The sequence below is a fragment of the Scyliorhinus torazame genome, chromosome 11, assembly GCF_047496885.1.
Source record: "Scyliorhinus torazame isolate Kashiwa2021f chromosome 11, sScyTor2.1, whole genome shotgun sequence".
Taxonomy (NCBI): domain Eukaryota; kingdom Metazoa; phylum Chordata; class Chondrichthyes; order Carcharhiniformes; family Scyliorhinidae; genus Scyliorhinus; species Scyliorhinus torazame.
In genome coordinates this window covers 71,485,386-71,511,677 of record NC_092717.1, presented here as the reverse complement: position 1 = coordinate 71,511,677, position 26,292 = coordinate 71,485,386, and the positions used below count along the sequence as shown (strand labels likewise).

Below are 26,292 nucleotides of genomic sequence, written 5' to 3'. Positions count from 1 at the left end.
AAGCCTGGGAACTACAGACCGGTGAGCCTAACGTCTGTAGTAGGTAAGTTGCTAGAAGGTATTCTGAGAGACAGGATCTACAAGCATTTAGAGAGGCAAGGACTGATTCGGGGCAGTCAGCATGGCTTTGTGCGTGGAAAATCATGTCTCACAAATTTGATTGAGTTTTTTGAGGGAGTGACCAAGAAGGTAGATGAGGGTAGTGCAGTAGACGTTGTCTACATGGACTTTAGCAAAGCCTTTGACAAGGTACCGCATGGTAGGTTGTTGCAGAAGGTTAAAGCTCACGGGATCCAGGGTGAGGTTGCCAATTGGATTCAAAATTGGCTGGACGACAGAAGGCAGAGGGTGGTTGTAGAGGGTTGTTTTTCAAACTGGAGGCCTGTGACCAGTGGTGTGCCTCAGGGATCGGTGCTGGGTCCACTGTTATTTGTGATTTATGTTAATGATTTGGATGAGAATTTAGGAGGCATGGTTAGTAAGTTTGCAGATGACACCAAGATTGGTGGCACAGTGGATAGTGAAGAAGGTTATCTAGGATTGCAACGGGATCTTGGATCAATTAGGCCAGTGGGCCGACGAATGGCAGATGGAGTTTAATTTAGATAAATGTGAGGTGATGCATTTTGGCAGATCGAATCAGGCCAGGACCTACTCAGTTAATGGGATGGCGTTGGGGAGAGTTATAGAACAAAGAGATCTAGGAGTACAGGTTCATAGCTCCTTGAAGGTGGAGTCGCAGGTGGACAGGGTGGTGAAGAAGGCATTCGGCTTGCTTGGTTTCATTGGTCAGAACATTGAATATAGGAGTTGGGACGTCTTGTTGAAGTTGTACAAGACATTGGTACGGCCACACTTGGAATACTGTGTGCAGTTCTGGTCACCCTATTATAGAAAGGATATTATTAAACTAGAAAGAGTGCAGAAAAGATTTACTAGGATGTTGCCGGGACTTGATGGTTTGAGTTATAAGGAGAGGCTGGATAGACTGGGACTTTTTTCCCTGGAGCGTAGGAGGCTTAGGGGTGATCTTATAGAGGTCTATAAAATAATGAGGGGCATAGATAAGGTAGATAGTCAACATCTTTTCCCAAAGGTAGGGGAGTCTAAAACTAGAGGGCATAGGTTTAAGGTGAGAGGGGAGAGATTCAGAAGGGCCCAGAGGGGCAATTTCTTCACTCAGAGGGTAGTGAGTGTCTGGAATGGGCTGCCAGAGGTAGTAGTAGAAGCGGGTACAATTGTGTCTTTCAAAAAGCATTTAGATGGTTAAATGGGTAAGATGGGTATAGAGGGTTATGGGCCAAGTGCGGGCAACTGGGACTAGCTTAATGGTAAAAAACTGGGCGGCATGGACTGGTTGGGCCGAAGGGCCTGTTTCCATGCTGTAAACTTCTATGATTCTATGATTCTATATGTTTTGGGCATGTCCGAAACTGAGGGAATTCTGGCAGGGGTTTGCGGATGTTATGTCAGAAGTCCTAGAAGGTAGGATAACTCCGAGTCCAGAATTGGCAATATTTGGGGTGTCGGAAGATCCGGGGGCAAAGTGGGGGGGGGGGGAGGCTGATATCCTAGCCTTCTCCTCCCTGGTGGCCCGGACTCGGATCTTGCTGAGATGGAAGGACTCGGAGCCCCCAAAGTCAGGAGTGTGGGTCAGCGATATGGTAGAGTTTCTCAGCCTGGAGAAAATCAAGTTCGCTCTGAGAGGATCAATACAGGGATTCGCCCGGAGTTGGCAGCCGTTCATCGATTTCTTTAACAAAAACTGAACGTCAGCAATAAGGGGTGAAAGGGAAAGGGGGGGGGGGGGGAGAGGAAAGGAGGAGGCATGGTAATGTTAAATAAGGACAGGGAATTTAATATACGGGTAATTGGGGACAGGATGGGAGAAGTGGGGGACGTGGTTTATTGTTTGTTGTTATTCTAGGGGGTATTTTGTGCGTCGACCCGCGTGGTTGTTTTAGAAATGTCTATGTTAAATATTGAATATAACAAATGCTTCAATAAAATATTTTCTAACAAAAAAGAAAAGTTATTTTCTGTGAGCAGCTCAAACAGATCATTTAGGACATGAAAATAAAATAAAATACATAATATGGCAACACAAGGTCCACAATGTAAATACATAACACCGGCTGTGGGTGAAGCATACAGGAATGTAATATTCATTAGATCCGTCCATAAGAGGGTCGTTTAGGAGTTTGGTAACAGCGGGGAAGAAGCTGTTTTTGAATCTGGTCGTGCATGTTCTCAGACTTTTGTATCTCCTGTCCAATGGAAGAAGTTGGAAGAGTGAGTAAGCCGGGTGGGAGGGATCTTTGATTATGCTGCCCGCATTCCCCAGGCAGCGGGAGGTGTAGATGGAGTCAATGGATGGGAGGCAGGTTCTTGTGATGGACTGGGCGATGTTCACGACTCTCTTAAGTTTCTTGTGGTCCTGGGCCGAGCAGTTGCCATACCAGGCTGTGATGCATTTTGGCAGATCGAATCAGGCCAGGTGCATCTGTAAAAGTTGGTAAGAGTCAGTTTGGACATGCCAAATTTCCTTAGTTTCCTGAGGAAGTATAGGCGCTGTTGTGCTTTCATGGAGGTAGCGTCAACATGGGTGGACCAGGACAGATTTTTGGTGATGCGCACACCTAGGAATTTGAAGCTGATAACTATCTCCACCTCGGCCCCGTTGATGCAGACAGGGGTGTGTACAGTACTTTGCTTCCTGAAGTCAATGACCAGCTCTTAGTTTTACTGACGTTGAGGGATAGATTGTTGTTGTTGCACCACTCCACTAGGTTCTCTGTCGTGATGCGTCGTTGTTCAAGTTCCGACCCACTATGGTCATGTCATCAGCATACTTGTAGCTGGAGTTGGAACTAAATTTTGCCACGCAGTCATGTGTACAGGGAATATTGTAGGGGTCCAAGTACGAAGCTTTGCGGGGCCCCAGTATTGAGGACTATTGTGGAGGAGGTGTTGTTGTTTATTCTTACTGATTGTGGTCTGTGGGTTAGAAAGCTGAGGATCCAGTCGCAGAGTGGGGAGCGAAGTCCTGGGTTTTGGAAATTTGCAATGAGCTTGGCTGGGATTTTGGTGTTGAAGGCGGAGCTGTAGCCAATAAATAGGAGTCTGATGTAGGAGTCCTTGTTGTTGAGATGCTCTAGGGATGAGTGTAGGGCCAGGGAGATGGCGTCTGTGGTGGACCGGTTGCGGCGGTATGCGAATTGCAGTGGATCAAGGCATTCTGGGAGTATGGATGTGATGCGCTTCATGACCAACCTCTCAAAGCACTTCATTACGACTAATGTCAGGGCCACTGGACTATAGTCATTGAGGCACATTGCCTGCTTCTTCTTTGGTACCGGTATGATGGTGGCCTACGAGTCCCTGGAGAATCAGCGCCAATCGGGCGCGCGTGGTTGACACTGCGCCTGTCGGGGGCCATTCACCGAGTGCAGCAGGCCGTGTTCCCAACAGCGTGGTTCTCTCATGGTTCCACACGGTGGCACTCGGCGTGGCGACTGCAGACTTAGTCCGTGGGGCGGCCGACGCACGCTGCTGCCGTGCACATGCACAGAGCCCCGACCGGAAGTGCAGGGCCCCGTATCGGCAGCCGGAGCTGCGAGCACTACTCTGCTAGCCCCCCTGCAAATCGGAGAATCACCCTGGACTTTCTCCAGGTAAGTCCAGAGTGATTTGTGTGCGTTTTTTCGCGGGAGTGGGGACATAGCCCCATTATTGGAGAATCCCGCCCATGATTTTTCACTGCACAGTTTTGAATAATTTCCCACTTTTGGGATCTTTGGTCTTTATCCCAATATTCAGGCTGCATTGTAACCTCTGAAGGTAGAACTATGCAGCAATGGGCCATATCTACCTGAATCATAACCACTTAAAAATCAATAATACAAATGATTTTTATTTTCTCCTTCCTGTCACAGCATCGCCAAAATGTAATGCATGTTTAAAAGTTACATCATTCGGATTCCAAGTTAACAAGGATGATTTTATGTCGTGTGAACCGCAGGTGATCTGACCTTATGCATTGGCTCTGCACACTGCGGTTGACAGCTAACTGTGAGAAGGGGAAGTGCGTAAACTGCACAGATGCTCCAAATGACCAGCTGGCACCTCTCTTGCCTCTCACACTAATTAATATTATTCTTCCTTGACAGAAATTGCCTCTCACATCCCAAAGAGAACTCTCAATTGTGAGTTATAACTCTAGAGAGAGACTGTGATAGACAGAATTGAGACTAGAAGTTGAGTATTTGTTTACCAAGGCTGGCTTGGCATGTTTGACGTGGCAGATTGCAACAGTAAAGTTTGGAAACTCAATCTTTGCACAACCTTTCAACAATTTTTCTTCAAGTAAAATGTATGATTAATGTTTAAAGCTTCCATGATGCTCAAACAGAATTGGAAGCAGTTGTCAACAGATAGGTAAGAGTTGAAATCTTCATGATTCTTTTATTCTTTTTTCAGTTTTCTTCTGCCCCTTTACTCCCCATTTGGCTCCTTAACTGAGATATTGTTCCAGGTATCTCCAGTGTCCTTTGGTACAATTGCTATTTCTTATGAGCAAATGTCAGTGTGCTGTTTGACTGCATGGGCAGCAAATATAGCCTAAATCTGTAGTTACTCAATGTACACACACAGATGTATTCCCAGTGGGGTTCCCCAAACAGCAATTTAGGGTCTGGGACCCTGGGGAAACATTACCATTCTTAATCCAACAATACTGAGGCACTGTGGAGTGCATATAATTGAAACTCAAATTAAATAAGTTATTTTGGTGCTTTTCAAATCGCATTTAACAAAATAAATGTAGTTGGAGCTGGGGTAGCATAGGAGCTTAGCACACTATCATTTTAACTTGATCTGCCTTTGAGATTAACCTAAATTGAAGCAGTAGAAGGTTTTTTTATCCTCCTTACTGTGGCACCAAATTGCAATTCTTTGTCACCGCGACAGCCACGTCAATTTGGTCCGGAATGCACAAACAGTAAACACCATTTGCATATCATTAGCGGGCCTGACCTGGTATTCTCCGGGGCCTCCGCAATGCTCCACCTCCGATGGACTGAAGGCACAGTTCACTTGTGCTTTTTAAAATCGTGAAATCGGCATCGTGGCTGCTGAGGGAGGGAGAGAGAGGGGGAAGGAAAGTGTCCAACATCACCATAGTTTTCTGACAGTTGTGCTGCTGGCCGGTTGCTTCTGCCAGGGCCGGGGAGAGCAGTAGGAGGTGGGCTGTGGGGTCGGGGTGAACAGGCACGGTACACCATTACCACAGCCGGAAAGGCACTCGTGTAGCTGCACACGCCGCTAACAGCCCACTGTGAACTTAGGGCCATGGGTCGTATAGGTGTCCCCCAGGCCACCCCCATAGGTGCCCTCTAGCCCCAGCCTACCCATCAGCTCCAGCACAACCAGCATTCCGGACCAAATTGACGTGGCTGTCGCGGTGACAAAGAATTGCAATTTGGTGCCAAATCGCTGCATGCCACAATTTTGGGATCGGAACATATTCTCCACCCAATCGCATTCCCCAATTTCGGCATCAGCCAATGGAGAACCCTGCCCTGTGTGTTTCAGACTGTGGTGTGTGTCTGACTACATTTCACCTATTGGTTTGCATGGACTGTATACTTACTGAGAACATTAGAGCATAAGATCTATTTTGTAAATTGTGCTATCCCCATAAATCTGTGTGTATCTGTAAAGGTATGCCTGGGGTGAAGGAGTAGTGTATTATAGCTATTTTTTTCTTCTGTAATAAATGTTTTATCCTTTTGTCAAACATTCATCAGCAGTCCTGCAACTCTGTTCATTCATGGCACAAAACAAAATATAAAGTTTTTTTTTCGCTAAACAATTGTATTGAGGCATTTTGGTATAGTAAACAGCAACAATATAAAACAGTGTGCAAAGAACAATCAACATAGTGCAAAAACCAGCTCCCCTCCTACAAGGACCCGCCTATCTACCCCCTAATCTATGTTGCCCTAACCATGCCCCCCCCGCTGACGATTAATTTTCCGCAAAGAAGTCGATAAATGGTTGCCACCTCTGGGCGAACCCTGACAGTGACCCTCTCAGAGTGAACTTAATTTTCTCCAGACCGAGAAAGCTCGCCATATCCACGGGGCAGCACGGTAGCCTTGTGGATAGCACAATTGCTTCACAGCACCAGGGTCCCAGGTTCGATTCCGGCTTGGGTCACTGTCTGTGCGGAGTCTGCACATCCTCCCCGTGTGTGCATGGGTTTCCTCCGGGTGCTCCGGTTTCCTCCCGCAGTCCAAAGATGTGCGGGTTAGGTGGATTGGCCATGATAAATTGCCCTTAGTGTCCAAAATTGCCCTTAGTGTTGGGTGGGGTTACTGGGTTATGGGGATAGGGTGGCGGTGTTGACCTTGGGTAGGGTGCTCGTTCCAAGAGCTGGTGCAGACCCGATGGGCCGAATGGCCTCCTTCTGCACTGTAAATTCTATGATCTATGATCCGATAGCCAGGCCTCCGACTTCGGGGGCTTTGAGTCCCTCCATGCCAGCAGAACAAAATATAAAGTTAGGGGGCTGGATTCTCCATCAGCACACTCATGCCCGCGGATTTCCCGACAGCATGGGGATGCCCACAATGGGAAACCCCATTGGCCCGCTGCTGGGACGGAGAATCCCACTGCTGGCAGGGGTGTGCCAGGAAACGGGTGCGGCGGGATGGAGAATCCCACCCAGGATCTATTGAGTATTCTGTTGACATACCTCACTGGTGCCTGGACCTTCCTCCCTTTGACTGTCTCTCCTTCCCAAGGGGCTTTTCAGAGTAACTTCATTGAAGCCTACTCGTGACACTAAGCAATTATTATTATTAAGTGTTTCCCAAGGCCTGGGTGGATGAGGCCCATGACCCCTCTCTGATTCCTAGGTCTTCTGCCAAGATGTCTGCTCCCCCACAATGCCAAACCTGTGCTTTCCTTGAAGCATATGCCTCTGCCCCTTTGTGGCCCTGACCACATGCTCCCTCAGTGCTGGTGCCGTTTCCTTCATTGTGCTGACATCTGGCATTGCTCTCTGTGTATCACCCCTCCTGTCAAACAATAGCTTTCTGACAGGGCCAGTCTCACCACTTCCTTTCTGCTTCATTTTACCAGGCCAGGATTTGAAACTCCACAGTCCCCGTGCACCATTGTTAAAATTAGAAATATACTGTCAAATTGGAGTTAATTAGCTTTAGTACCTGAAAGGAACAAGGAGAAATGTAACTTTACAAAATTCCAAACCACAAAATGAAAATAAATAAACATGTACTTATTATAACAGCCCTGTTGAATAGGATCATGTGGAATAAAAAAAAAGGTTAGTCATCTGGAAGAAAGACTTGGCATTGCTTATAAATAAATCAGCCCCTTGCAGTAAACCCCATGGGTGGGATTCTCCATCCCGCCGCACCCGTTTCCTGGTATGGATTCTCCATCCCCATGCCGTCTGGAAATCCGCGGGCGTGAGTGTGCTACTGGCGAAACGGAGGATCCCGCCGATGGAGAATCCAGCCCCATATATCCGAGCAAGACTGTATAAAATGCAGATAAACGCTAAATGTTCCTAATCACAGAATACTAAAATGCATCATGAGAGCCAGTGGTGTAGGGTGACCATGGAGTCTGCACCGACGCATGAAAGGCCCTGACCTGCCCAGCTAATCCCACTTGCCAGCACTTGGCCCACAGCCTCGAATGTTATGACGTGCCAAGTACTCACCCAGGTACTTTATAAAAGATGTGAGGCATTCCACCTTTACCACCCTCCCAGCAGTACATTCTAGACTGTCACCACCCTCTGGGTAAAAACCTTTTTCCTCCAATTCCCCCTAAACCTTACACCCCTCACTTTGAACTTGTGCCCCCTCATAACTCACCCTTCAACTCAGGGGAACAGCTGCTCCCTATCCACCTTGTCCATGCCCCTCTTGAACATCTTGAACATCTCAGACAGGTCACCCCTCAGTTTTCTCTGTTCCAGAGTGTAGCCACCTGGGGTGGCCAACTCCCGACATAAAATGGAGAACAGCAAAGGCTGCAGGGAAATTCAGCCAACACAGGCAGAAACCAGCAGGTGCAAGTTACTGTGTATTTAACTCTGCAAAAGCCCAGACAGCATCGATACAAGCAGCCATCTGCATAATAATGTAGCAGCCATCTACATACTAATGAGCGATCCCCGGGTACAATCGAAACATTTGGGATAAACAAAGCCAAGCCAGACTCCTCGGTGCCAGCAGGAGCCAACACAAAAGAGGTTAACGGACACCTCAAGACCGCCCATCGATCAGGGAACTGCTCCAGTGTTGGAGAAATCGAACCAAGCAATTGGAACGAAGTCCAATCACTTGGAACCAGGTACAGGGTCCGCCCCGAAAGGCGGGAAGCCCCTGGGGACTATAAAGTTAAGCCCCCAAGTTCAAATCGTCCTTCTTGACCGGCTCACTCAGCAACGCGAACCAACCCTTGGCAGTGACCGGTTCAGCTGCCGCCAAGGTCCAGTAAGTCTTAAGTCAACACTTGCTACGAGATAGGCGCTCCTAGCTACCAGTCCGTACCAACTTCGAGTCCCGCAGACTCAGAACCCGAACGAAAGGCCATTTGTTCCCCTGACCTGGTGGGCAGTCCGAAGCTAAGTATTGGCCTGTTAGTTGTAGAAGTAGCTTAGAAGTAGAATTTATGCATGAGTAGCGATTACTGTGTATAATAAATGTGCTTTGATTTGGATCTTACTAATTGGCGTATTAAGTTATTGATCATTACTTGAACTTGAACCTTATGGCGGTATCATAAAGATACCTTGCGACTCGAGAGCAAAGGTTATAAAACAGAGCCAAATTGAACCAACCAAAAGTTAGCAACAAGAGAATACAACACAAGCCTATCCAACCTCTCTTTATAACTTTAATGTTCCATCCCAGGAACATTCTGGTGAATCTTCTCTGCACCCCCTCCAGTGCAATTACATCCTTCCTATAATGTGGCAACCAGAATTGCACACAGTACTCCAGCTGTGGCCTCACCAAAGTTCTGTACAGCTCCAACACAACCTCCCTGCTTTTGTAATCTATGCCCCGATTGATAAAAGCGAGTGTCCCATATGCCTTTTTCACCACCCTATTAACCTACCTTTTTGCCTTCAGAGATCTCTGGGCAAACACGCCAAGGTCCCTTTGTTCTTCAGAACTTACCGGTGTAAGACCTTTCAGAGTATACTTCCTTGTTAAATTATTCCTTCCAGCAAATCACGCGCACATGTTTTGGGGTTGCGAAAAATTGGGAAGATTCTGGGCGGGAGCATTCGCGGTCTTAGCCAGGGTAGTGAAGGAGGTGGAGGACTGGACCCTTTGGTGGTGATATTTGGGGTTTCAGAGAAGCCGGAACTCATGGAGAGGAAGAAGGCCGATGTCTTGGCCTTCGCCTCTCTGATTGCACGGCGGTGAATTTTGCTGGAGTGGCGGTCGGCATCGCCACCGGGGGTAGCAGCTTGGTTTGGTGACCTGTACGACTTCCTGCGATTCGAGAAGATAAAGTATGAATTAAGGGGCTCTTCAGGGGGGTTTGAGGAAAGGTGGGGGATGTTTGTGACCGTGTTTGAGGGGCTGTTCGTCGTGGGGGAGAGGGGGGTGAAAAAGGGGAAAAATCTGTACCGACTGTATAGTTGATTGTTGGGAAGTATGTTTCCCGGGGTGTTTATTCGCAGTAACCTGTTTTGATACATGTTTGTAATAAAATACTTTTTTTTTTTTAATTGCTCCTTCCAAAGTGTGTCACCTCACAGCTTTCAGGGTTAAATTTCATCTGCCACTTATCTACCCATTTGATCATCCTGTCTCTATCTTCCTGTAACACAGGACACTTAGCCTCACTGGTAACCACCCAGCTAATCTTTGTGTCATCCGCAAACTGACTGATCCTACCCCCCTATTGTCATCTGTGTCATTTTATATTAATGACAAACAATAGGGGGCCCAGCACAGATCCCTGTGGTATCCCACTGGATACTGGCTTCCAGACATTATAGCAGCTGTCTATCATTACCCTCTGTCTCCTACTGCTAAGCCAATTATGAATCAACCTTATCAAATCACCCTGTATCTCACGTGCATTTGACTTCTAAATAAGTCTCCCATGTTGAGCTCAAGATGGCGCCGGAGCGTGGCGACTCTCTGCGAGCACTCCCGAACAGATCTTCTTTTTACATATCTTATAATCGTACTATTCTTTTTTTTTTAATTTCTTTTCGTTACATGTACTTAATGGTCTGTTTGAGCTGCTCGTAGAAAAATACTTTTCACTGTACCTCAGTACACGTGACGATAAACAAATCTAATCCAATCCATGTGGGACCTTGTCAAAGGTTTTGCTGAAATCCATGTCAACTGCACTACCCTCATCTATACACTTGGTTACATGCTCAAAAAATTCAATCAAATTTGTTCGGCATGACCTCCCTCTGACAAAGCCATGATGATTATCCCTAATCAAACTTTGCCTCTCTAAGTGGAGATAGATTCTCTTCTTCAGAATCTTCTCTAGTAGTTTCCCAACTAATGATGAGAGACTCACTGGTCTGTTGCTCCCTGGCTTATCCCTACAGCTGTTCTTAAATAGTGGGACCACATTAGCTGTTCTCCAGTCTTCTGGCATCTCTCCCGTGGCCAGAGAGGAATTAAAATTTGGGCCAGAGACCCGGCAATCTCCTGCCTCGCCCCTCACAGCAGCCTGGGTCACAATTCAACCGGACCTGGAGATTTGTCCACTTTTAACTCCGTCAATATCTCCAATACTTTGTCACTCCCTATGACAATTTGTTCAAGAACCTCGCAATCTCTCTCCCTGAGTTCCATAACTACCTCCTCATCCTCTTGGGTTGGGTAAAGACAGATGTGAAATATTCGTTCAACACCTTATCAATATCTTCTGGCTCCACCTACAGATTTCCCCCTTGGTCCTTAATGGGCCCTATTCTTTCCCTGGTTATCCTCTTTCCATTGATAAAATATGTTGGGATTTCCCCTACCATTACCAGCCAGAGCTTTCTCATATCCCCTCTTTGCTCTCCTAATTGATTTCTTAAGCTCCATCCTGCACTTTCTGTACTCCACTAATGCCTCTGCAGACTTACTCCCCTTATACTTGTTAAAAGCTTCACTTTTCCTTCTCATGGTATCCTGAATGTCTCTGGTCATCCATGGTTCTCTGGATTTGTTACAACTTCCTATTACCCTAGAGGGAACATATTTAGCCTGTACCCCCCCCCCCCATTTCATCTTTGAGCGCGCCCCCCCCCCCCCCCCCCCCACTGCTCTCATGTAGGTTTCCCCACAAGTAATTCTTTCCAGTCTGCCTTGGTCAGATCCTGCCCTATTTTGTTAACATTTACTCTCCCCTAATTGAAAACCTTTTTTTTTTTTTTTTTGCAACTTGTCTATTTCTTTGTACATAACAAATTTAAATTGAACCTCAGACTATGCACCATCCTGTTCCCCGTGACTACCACTGAGTATGAACTTTCCCGGTATAACGGGGCGGACTTTCACCTTAACAAGAGGGGACCTCACTGAATAAAAACCCTGACCTAGGTGCAGGTCAGGAAAGATGACCCTTCGGGGCGAGGAGAGTTAGTTGTGTGTACCTAAATAAACCTGAGTTCATTTTATCCTACTGTGTATTCCTGTGTCTCTTAGTTGGAATCTATAGTTCCATAGATAAGCTGATTGAATCCACAGCAATGACGTGCAAGAAAGCAATTTAGCAAATCACCGTGACACAGCCATAACAGACAGTACTGCATTCATTATTAATATAGAACAGTTCTACTTCAATTCACATTTGTTTGGAGCCTACTCAAAAACCTGAAGGTTGGTTTATACATCATTTCGCAAGTGTACTACCATCTTCACTGTAGAGTACTGTGTCCAGGCGTAGCAATCAATCATGTTATCATGCCTGACGTGCTGCAGTCGCAGTGCCCAGAGATCACAGGAGGAATTCATTTTGAAGATCCTCACTGAATAGTGAACGGAGATTCATAGGGTATCTCATTGGAGATTGGTGAAGAGAAGTGCCCTTTTTCACAAACGCATCTAACTCTCACCACTGTAAGCACAGGAGAGTTATACAGCCTCCTGTACAAAGGCCCCACTATCTGTTCCCAACTGAGGTAGGACTAAAATGATAATTATTTTGAACAGATGTCACTAATTAATGGACAGAGGAATGTCACATGAACATGCTAACCACTGTTATCACCAGCAGCATTTCTAGCCTTGGATTTCTTTTTAACAGTGTTGATGATTATTATAATATTCAGGTAAGGACAAAAACTATTAGAACTCAAATCGATATGAACCTCTTCAGAAGTGTTTTGTTTTACTCACTGTCTCCACCTGGTGGTGCATGTGTAACAATGGTTTGGTGTCAGAACAGTGCAGCAAAATTTCACTCATTCACTCACATTGCATATCACACTTACCAAATCGGCTCTGAAATAAATATCTTTACACATCAGGGGCTGAATTCCTAAAAGAGTGTGGGCTCCAGCTCTGAGGTGGACAGGCAGTGCCGGTTTGCTATCCTGTTGTGTATCTTCCCAACACCATCCACTGTCTTGGTGCGACAATCAGTGCAGTGGTTCATTGAGCTCTGGTAATTTTTTTTTTTTAGAAATGTTGTCATTTTATTTACCCTTCCCATGAACCTTTGTAATTCAGTGATGTTCTTTGGAGCTGGAAATTCTTTTAAGACTCCAGTGTTCACATGTGGGCAAAGCCAGCCGCCTGTTGGCACACCAGCTGAGAAAGCAGGCAGCCACCAGAGAAAATGCACAAATTTGAGGACTTTTACCGGGAACTGTACACCTCAGAGGCCCCACCAGGGGACTCGGGGATGAAACAGTTCCTCGATGGACTGGACATGCCAGTCGTGGGGAGGACAGGAAACGGGGCCTGGAAGCACCACTAGAACTAGGAGAGATCATGGACAGCATTAACTCCATGTAGGCGGGGAAGGCGCCGGGACTAGACGGGTTCCCGGCGGACTTCGCCAAAACATTCACGATAGCACTGGCCCCGCACTGGCAGGAGATGTTCTCAGACTTGCTAGCTAGGGGCACACTGCCACCTACACTAGCGGAAGCCTCAATCTTGGTAATACCTAAGAAAGACAAAGACCCAACTGAATGTGGTTCATACAGGCCCATCTCCCTACTGAACGTAGATGCCAATATATTGGCCAAGATCCTAGCCAAAAGGCGAGAAGACTGTGTACGAGGTGATTGCAGAGGACCAAATGGGCTTTGTCAAAGGTAGACAGCTCCCATTGAACATCAGGCGCTTGCTGAATGTGATCATGACCCCATCCGGGGACAGAGCACCTGAGGTGATCGTCTCCTTGGATGCAGAAAAAATCTTCGACAGAGTCGAGTGAATGTACCTTACAGAAGTGCTGGAGCGGTTCGGCCTTAGAAAAGGATTCACCTCATGGGTGAAACTCCTGTACAATGCTCCCAATGCGTACGGACAAACAACACCAACTGTCAATACTTCCAGCTGCACAGGGACACCAGGCAGGGATACCCGCTGACCCCACTGCTGTTTGCCCTAGCGATCGAACCATCACGGTAGCACAAGTGGATAGCACTGTGGCTTCACAGCGCCAGGACCCCAGGTTCGATTCCCCGCTGGGTCACTGTGCGGAGTCTGAAAATTCTCCCCGTATCTGCGTGGGTTTCTTCCGGGTGCTCCGGTTTCCTCCCACAGTCCAAAGACGTGCAGGTTAGGTGGATTGACCATGCTAAATTGCCCTTAGTGTCCAAAAAGGTTCGAAGGGGTTATGGGGATAGGGTGGAAGTGAGGGCTTAATGGGGTAGGTGCAGACACGATGGGCCGAATGGCCTCCTTCTGCACTCTATGTTCTATGTAACTATTAGCGATCACTCTCAGAACAGCAAAGAACTGTGGCACAGTGGTTATCATTACTGCCTCACCGCGCCGAGGTCCCAGGTTCGTTCCCGGCTCTGGGTCACTAGGGAGTTGTCCATGTGGAGTTTGCACATTCTCCCTGTGTTTGCATGGGTTTCGCCCCCACAACCCAAAAGATGTGCAGGGCAGGTGGATTGGCCACGCCAAAATTGCCCCTTAATTGGAAAAAATTAATTGGGTACACTAAATTTATTTTAAAAAAGAACAGCAAAGAACTGGAGAGGGGGATCCAAAGAGGGAGAGAGAGAGCACAGAGTCTCGCTCTACGCGGATGACCACTGTCATAATATACACCAGTATATCATGGTGCAGACACACACTGATGGGCACACAGTGAGACCAATCAACATACACAACACCGCAGCCAATCACCAGTGAGAGCACACGCACTATAAAGACAGGGAGCTTCCGAGTTCCCGCTCATTCGAGTAGCAGCTAGCTAGGAGGACAGAGCTCACAGCCTGCAACACAGACATTCACCATGTGCTGAGAGCATCGACTGGTTCGGACAAGGCAGAGGTCTTTAGTTAAAGCTAGTATCGTATTAACCCACAGTCTAAGTATGTTTAAACAGTTAATGATTCAATAAAATAGTGTTGCACTATTTCAAGTCTTGGTGACCTGTATGTGATCCAGAACACCCAACACATCAACCTCCTCTACATCTCGGATCCACAGAGCAGCATGGAAGGAATCATCGCGCTCCTGAAAGAGTTTGGTGCCTTCTCGGGCTACAAACTCAACATGAGCAAAAGTGAGATTTTCCCAGTGAACCCACAAGGGGGAAAGGCAGCACTGGTGGGACAGTCGTTTTAACAAGCCCAGCACAAATTCCTCTACCTGGGGATCAAAATCACTCATGACTGGACGGGGATCCACAAATGGAACCTGACCGGTCTGACAGAGGAAGTCAAAAAGGACGTGCAGAGGTGGAACACAGTCCCATTCTCCCTGGCAGGGAGAGTACAGATGATCAAAATGAATGTACTGCCCCGATACCTCTTCCAGTAAGATCCATCCCAATCTATATCTCCAAGGCCTTTTTCAACTCACTGGACAAATTAATCATGGCGTTTGTATGGCGGGGGAAAGAATGCTAGGATCACAAAGAAGGTCCTACAGAAAACAAAATCCAGGGGAGGGCTAGCCCTCCCAAACCTAAATTCTACCACTGGGCAGCGACAGGGGATAGAGTGATGGAATGGATAAAGGAGCAGAGGCCGAGTGGGTGCGTGCAGAGGAGGCCACCTGCAAGGGGACCTCTCTCCAGGACCTCGCCACGGCGGCACTCCCATCCCTCCCAAGAAACACTCCAGCAGCCCAGTGGTAATAGCCACCCTCCAGACGTGGAACCAACTACGGCAGCAATTCAGACTGACAAATGTCTGACAAAGCCCCCATCTGCAATAACCACAGGTTCACACCAGCACTCACCGGCGCTACCTTCAAAAGGTGGAGAGAGGATAGGGGGACACTGACAGTCAGGGACCTATACACTGACGGTAGGGTCAGAACACTGGCAGAACTGACGCAGAGATTCCAACCAGCTAAAGGCAATAAACTCAGATACCTGCAGCTTAAAAACCTCCTACGGAAGGAGACAAGGACCCGCGACCACCACGACAGACACAATTAGAAGATGTTATCAAAATGTTAGCTCTTTTCTCTCGCTACAGATGCTGCCAGATCTGCTGAGATTTTCCAGCATTTTCTTTTTGGTTTCAGATTCCAGCATCTGCAGTAATTTGCTTTTATTTACTATTAGAAGTGATACTCGACGCAGACATCCTAGGCAGAGGGAACTGTAGTGACATGTACGAACGACTGCTAGAGAGGGCCGACACTGAACTGGACACGACAAGGAGGAAATGGGAGGAAGACTTGGGTTTCGAAATAGGGTTGGGGTTCTGGAGCAAAGCACTGCACAGGGTCAACTCCATCTCCACATGCGCGAGGATTAACCTAACGCAGCTAAAAGTGGTACATAGAGCCCACTTGATCAGAACCCGAATGAGCAGGTTCTTCCCGGAGGCGGAGGATTGATGTGAACAGTGCCAAGGAGGCCCAGCCAACCACGCCCACATGTTCTGGTTTTGCCCAGACTTGCTGGGTACTGGACAGCCTTCTTTGAGGCAATGTCCAAAGTGGTGGGGATGAGGATGGAGCCATGCCTGATAGTGGAGGTCTTCGGGGTATCAGACCAGTCTCTTCATGGGGAGGAGGGCAGACGCCTCCCTGATCGCCCGCCGTAGAATCCTGTTCGGCTGGCGGTCAGCAGCACCACCCAAAGCTGCAGACTGGCTGTCCGACCTCTCAGAATCTCTCCAAATGGAGAAAATCAAATTCACCATCCGGGGGTCGTGAGGTAGCAAAACCCAACAAGAAAAAATAGAGAGCAGCAGTGAAAAAGGGGAAGAGGGGGTCAAGGCGAGGGGAGCTGGAGGGGGGGGGATAGGGAGGATTGTATGCTGAGCCAGACGGCGACAAATTGTAAATCGAGAAACCCAAGAAGAAACCTTTGGGACTGTACAATAAATGAAAACGAACGGCAATGTATATAACTTTGAAAGTGGCAATAAAAATATTTCTTTTAAAAAGGCTCCAGTGTTCAGTGGGCCAACTTTTATTCCTGATCCAATCACTGTGTGAACAGTTCTGCCTCTTGTCGTCTTCTCAGCACTGCTTTCACTTTCATGTGGTTTAGAGTGGTTTCACAGGTCGGCGCAACATCGAGGGCCGAAGGGCCTGTACTGCGCTGTAATGTTCTATGTTCTATGTCATGCTTAGCTTGAGTGGACCCACATATCAATGTGGTATCCATGTGACAAACAACCCCATTGTAAGCACTGTCAAAGATTTGACATTGGTTTTTGAACAATCTCTGGTGCTGATGTTATTCCAACGGGTAACCCCTGAAAACAGAATCTTCCAAATGGTGTTATGAAAGATTTGAGAGAAGCTTGGACTCCTCTTCTACAGGCACTTGCCAGAATCCACTGCTAGCATCTAATTTAGAAAATATTGAGCTCTTAATTTAGCAGAACTCACATTTTCTGACACCAATGGATGGATTTCCCTTTCACAGCTTTAGTGAGTATGTGGAATTAACACATACTCTTATGGAACTGTTTGGCTTCGGAACTGATATCATCCCTGAGCACCAATTTGTTGGATCTTTTACAGGTGAAATGACTCCTTATCTTACCCTTGAGCTGATTTCTTTCTTGATCTTTGGAAGTAATGGGTGTGGAACCTTTCTGAGTGGATAAGCATGTTTGTTTCATCTCTGGACTTATTGTTATATCCTGTTTTTCACTCTCTCAGTCCTGTAAATAACTTCTGAAATTCTGTTGATTAACCTTCAACATTCTTTATTTTGTCTATTCTGTGAATAGATTCAATTCCACACACCCCTTTCTACTGAAGAGAGAAAAGCTCAGATCTTGGATTATGTACAACACTTTAGTAATTACTTTCTCGCTGTGGTTTAAAGTAGCTGTTAGTTCTTCCAGATCCTTCAGCTCTGTTCCTCCTGGTCCATGTAGCTTCTGTAGGATAGCTGAAGAACTCTCTTGTTTAACCTTGGTCCAGTATCTGAAAGAACTGAAACTGCTGCTCCAGTATCTGGTTTAAAGTGTGTCTTGTGACTTTTTACCAGGATCTCTATTCTCTAATAATTTCTGCCTAATTGTTCAATCTCTTCAAAGAAGGGTATCTCAATTTACTTATGAATCCTCTACTATAGGACTGTATCCTCTTAAAACTTTCACTTTTTGAGTGATCTGCCTATTTTTTCCATTGTAACATACTGCCTGAAGATGCCCCATCCTTTTGCACCAATGGCATTGTGCATCTTTAGCAGGACAATTCCCGCACACATGTCTTTCTCTTCCACAATACAGCTAATTTTTTCATTAATTGCTTCACATGCTCACATGTCTCCTTCTCCTAGCTTCCCTTTTATAGATCGGACTAATGCAAGTGTTTACTTTGGGATTTGTGCTCTCTATGCTGAATGCCAATCTGTTCTGCCTCCTCTTAGTTTGCTTACTAAATGGAATCACCTTTGCGTGTGTTAAGTCTCCTCAGGCTGCAAGTTATCTGATAATGCAGAAATTGAGATATGTCCCCAGCGCATCAATAACTTCAGCAGATATGGTTTTGCTCTCATCTTTCTCCCGAGGTAATTAAAATATTGCTTGCAGAGTCACCCATTGCATACAAAAGTGTGCTGACCTGCTTACACTCTGGCTTCACTGTGAGACCTGATGCAGTATGAAATTGAGCAAATCTCTTCTACCGCTTTGGCCATACCTCACACGGATTTAGGCCTGCAACTTTCTTGAAGTGCTCGAGTAGAGATAGAGATTTTTCTATCACTGTCTTTTTTTTCTATCACCTGAGAAAGCAAGCAGGTGCAGGGTTTGTCTGTTGATTGGAGCCGCAGCTCCCAGACAAGACCGAAACAGCAAAGCCATTAATATACTAATGACCCATCCCCGGGGACAAAAGTGTAACATTTAAGTAAACTATACCAAGGCAGACACCCCGGCACCAGAGGAGACTAGAACAAAGCAGGCCAACGGCCACCTAGGACACGCCCAGCCATCAGGGCACCCACCCCTTTATTGGAGGAAATCGATAGGAATGATTGAGAAACGGCCCAATTAATTGGGGCAAAGTTCAAGGCCCACCAAAAAGGGCTTGAAGCCCCCTTTGGGTATAAAGAGGAACCCCCAAGAGAGAATCGCTCTCTTGGCTCTGGCTCTCACCAAGGGGGGACCTGCCAAAGCTGCATCAGAGCAAGTAAGTCCAAGGTCAATGCACGCTACCAGACAGATGCTCCTAGCTGTTACTCCATACCGGTTCAACCCCAGCAGCCTCAGAACCGAACAACAGCCATTGTTCCTCTGACTGAGTGGGTGCCTGAAGCTAAGTATAGGCTTTAGCAGTAGTGATAGTTTAGTCTGTAGAGTTTATGCATGAGCATATTTGACTGTGTGTGTAAATAAATGAGCATTGAGTTTGAACTTACTGACTGGTGTATCGAGTCTTTGATCAGTATTCGGTTTGAACCTTGTGGTGGTATCGAGAGATGCCTGACGACTCTAGAGCAAAACGTAATTAGAATTAAGGGAAGCGACCATATTGGCCGCCATCTTCAGAGCCAAATAAAGAGAATCACAATTAACAACATTTACTGGCGACCTCTGACGGGACTCGACTTAGAAGTGGCCTAGTCACTCCGAGAGAATCCAAATTTGAATTGTTTTCAGACCCAGTATGATAAGGTCTACCAGGACACACACTGTGCGGTCTTGGTAAGACAAGAAACTGAGCAACAGGTAGAGAAATTGCAGAATCAATGCAATGATTTAAAAGCAGCCCTACGAGCCCTCCACACTTCCACGACGGAAAAAAGGCAGAGCTCCATAGATCACGCAAAGTGCCGGAAGCAAATTGCAGAATTGCAATCTCTGCTTTCTGTCCAGAATCAGTTTCAAAGTACGTTTGGACCCCAGTTAGACCAGGAAAACGGCCCCGATTGGCAGGAGTTAAATGAAATTGCCCACAGATACGTACATGGGACATGTATGCAAGAAACACCCCAAAAGAGTAAAGCACCCCAACCCTCGACTGAACAGGCAGAACACACCCCCATGAACCCTGGAACCACACACCGCAGGGCTGCAGCAGAATGAAACGCAGATTTCCTGTATACAACTCTGTTAACCGTGACCCAATTGCGGGACGCGTGTGGAAAAATTGCACCGTTCCTTCCCACATCAAACCCCCACCAATTTTTCGCTAGAGTTAAACAGTAGGCTACCACGTACGGCCTGGACGAAAAAGAGCAAGTGAAGCTCACAGTTTTAAACCTCAACCCTTCAGTCGTGGCACCCCTTCCCGACCCACAGAATGTAGGAGGAGGCACACTCCAAGAGGTGCACACAGCAATCCTGGATGCGATCGGCTATAACAGAGGAGACCCCGTAGAAGGCCTAAACAAGTGTAGGCAAAAGAAGACCGAGCACCCCACAGCGTTTGTTGGACGCTTGTGGATACATTTTACAGCGGTATTCGGAGAGTTAGCCCACGCCCATTTGTTCGTGGATAATATGGCCGAACGGACTCGAATCCTAGTCTCTCATACGACAGAGGCAGGACAGAGAGCTTGCACAAATTACGACCCCTCAGGTGAGGCTCACAATGAGAAATGAGTTCTGAAGAGATTGTCCCGTGCTTGGGAACAATCAGTCCAAGGCAAAACCGCATTTGCAAAACCCGAGGAAGAGCAGGCAAACATGAATCCAGAACCCCGCATGGGTAAATGAGGACAGGGACAGCCCACCACAGCCAAAATCCCAGGAATGTTACAACTGTGAACAATTAGGACACTTTGCACGAGAGTGTCAAGCCCCCCAAAAGCAGCAGAGAAGCCAACAGACAGGCACCCTAAATAAGAATAGGGCAAAGCCAATCCATAGCGTTAGCACCCGTTCAGAGAACACAGACATGAATGGCACTGACTGACGGTGTTCGGGCTCCCTAACTTGGGTCTGCGACACCCTTTGGGACAAGTCCGGTAGACTGGTCGTAGCAGGCAAAGTTCGGGGACACGCCGTAGAATTTCTTTGGGACACAGGAGGGTCCCGCACCACATTCAATCCCTCCACTATGTTTCAGCGAGACACGTGGCCCACAACAGACACCATCACACTCAGCGGCTTTACAGGTCATTTACAACAAGGACGCATCACAGCCCCTGTAGCGATACAAATAGGGAACATTACAACTAAACACCCTGTAGTTTTGGTCGATCTACCCCAGACAGCTGAACACATCCTAGGAATTGATTTTATGAGCTCCACAACCTCTCTTTTGATCCAGTTAATAAATGTGTATGGAGAATAGCAAGGGTAGCACGAGCCCCTGCCACGCTCACAGTTGGAGACTATGAAAACAGGATTAGCTCAGTAGGAGACTTCTGGTTCAACCCTAGAGCCATTAGTCAGGAAAGACAGGTTAGGGAAGTCCTGCAGCAACACAAAACAGCATTTGCACAGCCCAGCACGACTGTGGCAAGATAGCTGGCTTGGTAAACATTACAGGTCCCGACCCCAGACCCCAAAAGCAGTATGGTTTTCCCCAAGAGGCAGAGGGAGAAATCTCCAAAGTAATAGAGAGTTTGCTTGATCAAGGCGTACTCCCATCAGTAGACTCCACGAGCAACGCACCAATTTGGCCCGTCAGGAAACCCGATGGATCATGGCGACTGACCATTGATTACCGGGAACTGAACAAAATAACCCCAGTAGCAGCCCCCACCATAACCACGAGTCCCGAGACCATGCTCAAACAGGGACTACAGTCAAAAAATTTTAGGTTTTGGACATTAGCAATGGCTTTTGGTCCATTCCATTGGATAAAGCGTGCCAGTACAAATTCGCCTTTACATTCCAAGGACAACAGTATACGTGGATGTGCCTTCCACAAGGCTTCCACAACTCCCCCTCCATTTTCCACCGACAGCCGGCAAATGGACTAGCAAAATTTTCCCGCCCCGATTGTTTGGTTCAGTATGTAGATGACTTGCTACTACAGACAGACACAAAGGGAGAGCACATTTCGCTTCTCACCGAACTCCTAGCACTCCTAAAAGAAATTGAATGTAAAGTCAGCCCCAAGAAGGCCCAGATTCTGCAGGAAAAAGGGATTTACTTGGGTACAGTAATCACACATGGTAAACGCGAGATCGAGCAAAAGCGAATTGACTCGATCGTCAAATTGCCCCTTCCCCATAATGTCTCAGCCCTCCGGTCATTTTTAGGACTGGTTGGCTACTGTCAAAACCATATCGACGGTTTTGCCTCAAAAGCAGCGCCCCTATCCGACCTTCTCAAGAAGCAGGCACCTTGGGAATGGCTTCCACAGCACACGGATGCTGTGGATGCTTTAAAAAGAGCACTCAGCACAGCCCCTGCATTACAGGTCCCAGATCCACTTTCCCCGTATGCAATCGAAGTAGCAAGCACCGACCGAACCCTTTCGGCCGTGCTCCTCCAGGAACGCCATGACCGATTATGCCCCATGGCATACGCCTCACGCATGTTAGATCCTGTCGAGCAAGGATTTTCTGCCTGCGAAAGGCACCTGCTCTCAGTTTTTTTGGGCAGTACAATACTTCGCCTACATTACAGGACTCAACCCCATCATCATTCTCACTGAACACACGCCAACACAGCTATTATTAGACGGTCGACTTAAAGATGGCACAGTCAGCCAAATCCGCGCAGCCCGTTGGACCCTTCTCTTACAGGGACGGGATATTACAGTTAAAAGAACCAAGACCCACACTTTCCTAGCCAACAATTTGCAATATGCAGGCACCCCACATGAGTGTGAGATCATCACCACAAAACACAACACAGGCCCATTTATACCTAAGTAAGCTCCCAGGAAAGCAGGTAATACACCCCAGAGACCCCAGCCCACAGACAAGTGCGCACCCTTGAAAATTTATGTGGATGGCTCCTCCACAGTTTTGAATGGAAAGAGAATTACCGGTTGCGGCATTCATGTAGAGGACGCGCAGGGTCGCGCCCTAGATGAGATTTCACTCAAGTTGCCAGGACATCTAGGCTCGCAGGCAGCAGAACTGGCAGCCATAGCTTACATTGTAGACCACCCTGACTCATTTACGACCCCAGCAGACATCTATTCGGACAGCTTATATGTCTGTAATAGCTTAACGGAATTCCTACCCCTGTGGGAAACCAGAAGATTCGTTTCCGCAGACGGACAGCCCCTAACCTCAGCCCCATTACTCCGACATATCCTAGAGACAGCTAAAGATAGGAAATACGGTATAATTAAAGTTCGCAGTCATCACCGTTCTTCCCTCCGCCTGGTAACATTAAAGCAGATGCCCTGGCGAAGGCAGGTTCTAGGCATGGTTACTTTTGGACCCCCCCCCCCAAGAGCACCCCAGTACACGCGGTTCAGGTCTCACAAACCAACATTCAGGATCTAGCAAAGGCCCAGAAGGAAGATGAAAAACTCAGGGAAGTTTTAAAAGGAACCTTCCCAGCCCCGTACGACAAGTTTAAGAACACAATAATCACACACGACGGTGTGATTTTGAAAGAAGGCATTTATGTAATTCCCAGCCAGGACAGGAACCAGATCATTTGTCGGTTCCATGACAATCATGGACACCAAGGCATTGAACCCACCCTCGCTCACCTCAGACCTCTCTGCTGGCGGCCTGATTTAAAAGCCGATGTTACTCACTACATTGAAAATTGCTTGATCTGTGCCCAGAACAATCCGGACAGATATGCAACAAAGGCTCAGCTTAGTCACACCCGCCCCGTTAACGGCCCCTGGACAAATTTGCAGATAGACTACATAGGACCCCTACCCCCCCTGCAGAAATGGTTATAAGTATGTGTTGGTGGTCATTGACACCTTCACAAAATGGGTGGAAGCTTTTCCATCGAGAACGAATACGGCCAAGACAACAGCTAAAATACTAACACGGCACATCTTTACAAGATGGGGCCTCCCACGCAGTATAGAGTCCGATCAAGGCTCTCATTTTACAGGATGAGTAATGAAAAACGTCCTCACAATTTTCGGAATAAGTCAAAAATTTCACATAGCCTACCACCCCCAGTCAAGCGGCATTGTAGAGGGGATGAATAGGACTCTAAAAGCCACCCTCAGGAAAATGGTACAACAGCACCTGGGATTCATTCTCCCATTTGCTTTAATGTTCCTAAGAAACACGGTATCCACGTCCACAGGATACACCCCCCACACCCTCATGACCGGACACCCCATGAAAGGGACAGAGTATCTATTAGGACTGGATTTGGCCAGCCCCACAGTCACCGCCCTCACGCATGAAAATGCTGTACAGCAGTTACTTGAGAATATAAAGGCAGCCCAACTCGCAGCAGCTGTGAGACTTGGGACCAGGAGGAAACAAAGCAAGGCTAGTTTTGACAAAAAGGTACATGCCACCGAATTTGTAGTAGGGCAGCAAGTGATGCTTTCCCTATACAACCCCAGTTCATTCCTTTCCCAAAAATTCTCCGGACCGTACCCCATTTCGGACAAAGTAAGCCCCTCGGTATACAAGATCCCAATGGCAAGTCTGCGTGGTTTCACATAAACCCCATTTTGGCTCGTTATGATCAAAATTCTTTTGCTTGTTTTTGGCAACCCTTAGGTTGCTTCCGTATGCTAGTTACATCTTCAAACACTAGGATGGTAGATCGCACAGGCTGCGAGACAGCTCACACTGTGTCAGTAATTTACTCGGATGTCTTGTCCAAAGATTTGGTTTAAGAAAAAAAATGAGGGAGTCACAGATGGTGACCGATCATAATGGGTAATTGACAACAAAGGACAGACAGACAGACATATGAGATCTTAAGCAAGATTATAACAGATATTATGCCTGTGTCCACAGAACTCCAGAACCTCAGGAACCCCAGAGGAAGAAAAAGAAGAAGGCCGGAAGACTGAAAGATGAAGACAATCTTCATGTTCACCTGGATCTTAGCGGGATCCCTTCAGTTGCACGCGGACGCTACCCCCCTGACCCCTACCAAACAGGCCGTGAATGATTCCCACCCCTACCATACACCCCGAGATAGTTAACCCCGAAACAGTTACCGACACCCCGACCTGGTGTGACGAGTTCATAACCTGGTAGTCACTATCATACGTAGTAGAATCACTCTTAGTACTGGCGATACTCTGCAGTGTCGTGCAGACGCTTAGACTCAGAAAATGGCGAAGGCGAGCCTACCGCTCTCGCACCCCGGTATACACGTTTAGGTCCCCTATTTTCGGACTTCACCAAACCCCCCAACCCCTTGACTGAATTAAAGTGCATCCGTTTTTCTTTGTGTGTTTTGTTCAATGAAGAAATGTAAACCTCTGTGCTTGACTGCCAGGCCAGAGAAACTTGTGTTGCTGCTATTTGTACATTTTGAAATATTGTAACATTATTGTTGATTGTTTGAATGAGGATAGTTTATTTAGGGTAGTTAGAGGTTCCAGTTTTTAAATTTTGTAATGCATGCCTGAATGTCATTGCGCCCCGTAGAGTTTTATACTGATGTATGTAAGTAAAATGATTTTCGGTAAAATTGCGTTTCATAGGATAGGGCAGTGTAGAGCCCGTGAAGAGCTTATGGGTGCCCCGCTTGGTCAGAGAATGAAGACGACGCAGTAATGCGATCCTTCACGCTTCGCGTTGAGGATCACAAGGAGGGCGTGTAGCCATCTGGGATGGCCACTTCCCAATTACAAAATGAACACTTTGCAAAGATTGCAAGGAAAATGGACAATACTGAGAAAGCAAGCAGGTGCAGGGTTTGTCTGTTGATTGGAGCCGCAGCTCCCAGACAAGACCGAAACTGCAAGCCATTACCATACTAATGAGTCATCCCCGGGGGCAAAAGAGTAACATTTAAGTAAACGACACCAAGGCAGACACCCCGGCGCCAGAGGAGACTAGAACAAAGCAGGCCAACGGCCACCTAGGACACGCCCAGCCATCAGGACACCCACCCTTTATTGAAGAAAATCGATAGGAACGATTGAGAAACGGCCCAATTAATTGGGGCGAAGTTCAAGGCCCGCCCAAAAGCACGCAAAGCCCCCTTTGGGTATGAGAAGGAACCCCCAAGAGAGAATCGCTCTCTTGGCTCCAGCTCTCACCAAGGAGGGACCTGCCAAAGCCGCATCAGAGCAAGTAAGTCCAAGGTCAACGCACGCTACCAGACAGACGCTCCTAGCTGTTATCCTGTACCAGTTCCACCCCAGCAGCCTCAGAACCGAACAACGGCTATTGTTCCGCTGACTGAGTGGGTGCCTGAAGCTAAGTGTAGGCTTTAGCAGTAGTGATAGTTTAGTCTGTAGAGTTTTGTGCAGGAGTATATTTGACTGTGTGTGTAAATAAATGAGCATTGAGTTTGAACTTACTAACTGGTGTAACAAGTCTTTGATCAGTATTCGGTTTGAACCTTGTGGTGGCATCGAGAGTTACCTGACGATTCTAGAGCAAAACGTAATTAGAATTAAGGGAGGCGACCATAATGGCCGCCAGCTTCAGAACCAAATAAAGAGAAACACAATTAGCAACAGAGGTGCCACACAAAAGGTTGCTGCATAAGATAAAGATGCATGGCCTTACGGGTAAAGTAGCAGCATAGATAGAGGATTGGTTAATTAATAGAAAGCAAAGAGTGGGGAT

The 26,292-nt window shown here is 47.1% G+C and overlaps 1 long non-coding RNA gene across 1 annotated transcript; it reads left to right on the top strand.

The window, feature by feature from the left end:
- Positions 1-4,068: 4,068 nt before the first annotated feature.
- LOC140385338 (uncharacterized) lies at positions 4,069-26,020 on the top strand. The gene is made up of 2 exons (XR_011933338.1): positions 4,069-4,437; positions 24,499-26,020. It is a non-coding gene; the product is annotated as an uncharacterized lncRNA (long non-coding RNA).
- Positions 26,021-26,292: the final 272 nt, after the last annotated feature.